Source organism: Montipora capricornis, chromosome 11 (genome assembly GCF_036669925.1).
Source record: "Montipora capricornis isolate CH-2021 chromosome 11, ASM3666992v2, whole genome shotgun sequence".
Classification (NCBI taxonomy): domain Eukaryota; kingdom Metazoa; phylum Cnidaria; class Anthozoa; order Scleractinia; family Acroporidae; genus Montipora; species Montipora capricornis.
The window spans coordinates 3,575,787-3,580,786 of record NC_090893.1 but is presented as its reverse complement, the minus strand read 5'-3'; the positions used below and the strand labels follow the sequence as shown (position 1 = coordinate 3,580,786).

Genomic DNA, 5,000 nt, shown 5'->3' with positions numbered 1-5,000 from the left:
GTAGACAGAAGACAGGCAGGAAGAGGATCAAGGTCACAGGCGTTCTTTGTTATCCGTCGAGCAATGGAGAACAGAACATCAATAGGCACATCAACAAAACTGTCCAGGCTGCAGGAAGACATAAGGGTATCCTCACGGACATAAAAGTCATGTGGACATCGATTAACCAGGTTTTGATCAATCGCATCAATCAAAAAACTTAATAAAACAGTTAGCTAATTCATCTGGAGTGCTGTGAAGTGGATAAGATAAGTCAGGTTGCGTGTGAAGCAGCTTGTTGACAATTCCAAAAAGTTTTCGCTGGTCAGATTGATTTTCATTGATAATTTGAGAGTAATAACCAGTTCTAGATGACAACAAAAGTCGATTAACTAATCGGCCTTGTTCAGTGAACCTCGAACGATCCGATGGGAGTCGACTTTTCCTCCACTGCCTTTCCAGCTTTCTTCTTTTCAGTCTTGATTTCATTGGAGTACCATGGTGCAGCAGGACGAACTGTAACTCTGCGGGTTGAGAGTGGTGCATGGCAGTCTAGTATTCTCGATAGTTCCGAATTGTATAATTCAACAATATATCAATATATCATACAAACCCTTCTAATCAAAATCATGCAAATTGCCACGAAATTAGCACCCTGCGAGCAGAGCTTCTTTTTGTCTTTTTCTTTCCTAAGGAGGAGAAATGGAGGCTCTGTCCGAATCGCGTCAACTCTTTGAAGCCGCCGCAGCCCGAACTTCTGGACTGGTCAATCTTGTTTTCTCTCGTCAAACCGGTTTTTCCAGTGCGAGCGTCAATTTAATGACAAAACCGATGGTTATAATTGAGCCCGCTGTACCATGAAAAACCAAGATGGCGGCGGGATCTGGCATATTAGGCTTGGGTTCGAGACTGCATCCTGGCAACATGCAGCGCATACTCAATAAAGATCTTACTCGATTCATGCAGAGCCTTTCTCGAGAACGCCAAAATCGAGCCATCAAAAGAAAGGCTCTGCTAGCAGGGTGCGAAATTAGAAGCCACATGAAGAGATTTATAATTCGAATTTACGGACGTCGTACCTTCCTCAATGGCCTTATTTTCTGTTTAATAAATGATATCAATAAAGGTATTTAAAGTAGTGGCAAAAGATGAAAATCTGTCTCTTTTTAGCGGCGCTACAGCGGTTCAAAGTCGGCCAAATTCCCATACATTTATTGTGATTTTAGCCGTGTTTGCTCTCCAGCCAAGATGGCGTCAAAAACCGTGGAAGGGTCTATTGTTTTAATTGTAAAACGTACATTCTGTTGAACCTGTAGCGTGCGTGTTGTGTGAAGGGTGCAACGTATGTTTCAACATATTTTGTCCGAATGTTTTTTGAGAAATTTGTTGGTTTTCATGCTATTACTGGCAGTATTTCAACAAGAAGCAGTCAGCAGTCGTTTCACGTTAACTAACAACGACGGGATTTATTATCCATTGTTGCACAATCACTATCACAATCTAAAACTATCCTTTCAATTCTCACATTGTCACGTTTTATGTACATTCCGTTGTTACTGGCAAAATGAGCACTTTTTCCGACTTATAAATTCAACTTAACGCTTTGTACATTAATCAACTGAAGATGACAGAAGTTTCTGTCGAAACATGTCTTGTAATTTCAAACGTTTTGTCGTTTTCTTTAAATTTCTGACTTGCCTGCTGATATCAAGATCCATTGGAATCATCCAATAATTTTCAGCCCAGTTCTTTCTTCGCCAACGGGGCGCTATATTCTGAGCCTTCACGCTTATCAGCAGTTGTGCATTCAATACCAGCTTTCCAAAAGAAAAGTGTACAAACTTGGCATCGATTCATCAAACTTCCATAAGTAAATAGCGCTGCTTTGCAAATATTTTTGCAGCCTTTATTAAGAGTCACTGAGATCCATCGCCAATCAATTTTCGCAAAGTGATCCGTTTGTTTATCTTTTCGGCTCAAGATCTTTTGCATAAAATTCACATCTCACTGAAGCCGTCCACCATAATCATAACAAATGTCTTTCGCACCGGTAGAATACACGACAAAGGCAATCCGGACTCAACAGGTAAACGTAAACAAGAGCTACATCTTATTTAGTTTCACGCGGTAAGACTGTCAAATTTTGAACAGAGGCTGCCTAAGTGTTCGCTGTCTTTTATGTTTTAGCTACCATGATCAATTCCCATAAGAATAGAAAAAAAAAACATGACAACTTTATTGAAAAGTAAGGTTTCTTTTGCAGGTCGCACTTCATTTTGACACGTCACATTTCTTGCCCAATTACTTGGTTTACTTCTTAAACAATTCATTTGAAGACTGACAAAAGAATCGACATTTAGGAGGAGCAACACGGAAAATAGGAATACATTAGTGAAATGAAAAGCGTTCGTTAATAGTGTGGGGATTAAGAGTGCTGATTTGGAAGATGAATTTTGTTCCAGATTCTTGCAGCTTTCCGTGGTACCTTGATGCAGGGAAATGCCGCAGATAGCCATGTGTTGTTTGGAGTAGTTAGGGAGATTAAAATGACGAGCGACTGGCTTAGATGCATCCTTGTCATTCTTCGCAACATCGCGAAGGTGTTCGCGGAATCGGTCACCTAGTCGTCTACCTGTCTCGCCGATGTATAATTTATTACATAACGTACAGGTTACAGGTACAGGATCATTTTGAGTAATTAATTAATTAACATGGCTAACATGGCAAGATTATACCAGTCTCGGGATCATTTGGAGTAATTAATTAATTTATTACTCCAAAATGATCCCGAGACTGGTAGAATCTTTTCGCAACCTCCGATAATTTCATTCAAACGCGACAAAAACGTAGGCAACTTTTTAGTTAGAAGCGCACTCAAAACTTACGAACAACCCGGCACTTTCAAATGCCCGCGTTCACGATGCAAAACCTGTCCTTTCACTCTTAAAACTAGCAAAATATCGGGACCTAAGCGATCTCTGAAGATCACCGATCGTTCCACGTGTATCTCCGCAAATGTCATTTATTGCATAACCCGTACGTTATGTAATAAATTATACATTGGCGAGACAGGTAGACGACTAGGCGACCGATTCCGCAAACACCTTCGCGATGTTGAGAAGAATGACAAGGATGCATCTAAGCCAGTTGCTCGTCATTTTAATCTCCCTAACCACTCCAAACAACACATGGCTATCTACGGCCTTTCCCTACATCTAGGTACGACGGAAAGCCGCAAGAATATGGAAACAAAATTTATCTTCCAAAGCGGCACCCTTAATCCCCACGGAATTAACGAACGCTTCTCATTTAAACACAACCCATAATTCCTCGATTCGCTCTGACGAAGGGCTAACGCTCGAAACATCAGCTTTTGGAATTCCTGTACGGTGATCAATCTACATTATCAACTCCGTTGATAAAACCAAATTTTTGTGTACTTCTTCCCCACCGACGCAGCACCACAGTTTCTTTAGAAACTACGCCCTTTATTCTTTCGATGAGGGATGGATTCTGATTGTCTTTGGTTAAAAAGGTTATAAGCAAGGAATTTTAGGGAAGACTCGAAAGCAAACCGAAACGTGTTTCGCGATATCTAAAGGTAAACGTTTCATTACGTAATTGATTTTTTTGTTTAAAATTACGTATATTTAATATCTGCCATTGGATCTCCCCTTGGAATATCGAGTTTTTGCAATCACGGGTTCCGATTTTTTTCCCATCGGGCAACTTTTTGACAGGTGTTGACAACATCACGATCAAGGCTTCGTATCTTATCTTTCCAAGGGCGTCCACAAAAATGAACTTAGATTTTCTGCTATATTTAGGGGGTAAGGATAAAAATGGAACGGCTCATGAATGTAAGTTCCCTCCTAGAACTGGCGAAAAATGTTGTTTGCCTTGCCTTGACGAAGTGCAAGTGAGGGATCCAAATTTCCTCTCCTTAGCAGTTTCAATCCTGGACAATATTAATGTACAGGTGATACAAAGAGAAACTTGAAAAACAATCAATGTATATCTTGACACAAAGTTAACTCTAAACTCGTGATTGACTTGTGCTGCGACACAACTCAAAACTTTGGCAAAAAGATTCAGTTGAAAGCTCTTTCCAACTGAATGAATTCAACATTATAAAAACAACACACGGTGAACCGTGGTTTTAACAGAGTTTCAGAATTCAGCGCGAACGACAACCGACCATTTGGACATTCGTTTGAATCACTAAAATCCACTAAGGTAAAAAAACACTTTCACGGTTTGCAGCCAATTTCTAGTTAAACAGATAACAATAATGATGTAACGTACAATTGCTATATTAGGGCCGTTTATACGAGAGAAAATAAGCCGCGGCTTACTCTGGCCACGGCATACATAATACGCGAAAGGAACTATTTATAGAGTATAAACTCCCAGGCCAGGATAAGCCGCGGCTCGAGAAAGCCGTGAACGCAGATTTTGTACCATTTATACGGGCTGTTCGCGTCTTATGTAAGCTGCGGCTTATTTTCTCTCGTATAAACGGCCCTAATATTGTGGACGAATACTGAAAAGGAGCTAATGACAGATCTTTTGTTTTTGCCTTCGAACATGACGGCGATGAAGTAACGTGAAAGCTATCTGTAAGGGCCGATTTACACGGTACGATTTTTGTCGCATGCGACAACGGCTTACGACAGGCCCACGACATGATTTACGATTGTTGTGTAAGTCAGAAAAAATGTCGCAGCATTTTAAAACATGTTTTAAAACACTACGATAATCGTAAGTCATGTCTTAGGCCTCGCACCGTGTGAATCGGCCCTAAGACTGAAGGACAACTGAGACCCAAAAGCAGACTAAAGATAGTTGACAATGGCCGTTTTTTATACTAGAGCCGCATAATTCGTCTGCGACGAACTTGGGCAAACATTTTTTTCTGCGTCTGTCAAATTCGTCTAGTATAAAGACGGACACAAGACGCATTACACAAGACGCATTATGGGTCTGGATGAAGTATCTACTTTAGCGCGTCTTCAAAGACG

The 5,000-nt window shown here is 40.6% G+C and overlaps 2 protein-coding genes across 12 annotated transcripts in view; one reads left to right on the top strand and one right to left on the bottom strand.

The window, feature by feature from the left end:
- LOC138024689 (uncharacterized) overlaps positions 1–5,000 on the top strand; it is a 49,094-nt gene that overhangs the window by 7,353 nt on the left and 36,741 nt on the right. Inside the window, exon 1 of one of the 5 annotated variants that reach the window (XM_068871911.1) lies at positions 2,016–2,065. The exons of the other annotated variants lie outside the window; for them this stretch is intronic. The gene's annotated coding sequence lies outside the window, so the exon portion shown is untranslated. Of the gene's footprint in view, positions 1–2,015; positions 2,066–5,000 lie in introns of those variants that run through there. 5 annotated transcript variants of the gene reach the window in all.
- Positions 1–5,000, bottom strand: part of LOC138024696 (uncharacterized) — a 94,987-nt gene that overhangs the window by 78,021 nt on the left and 11,966 nt on the right. The window lies entirely within an intron of this gene.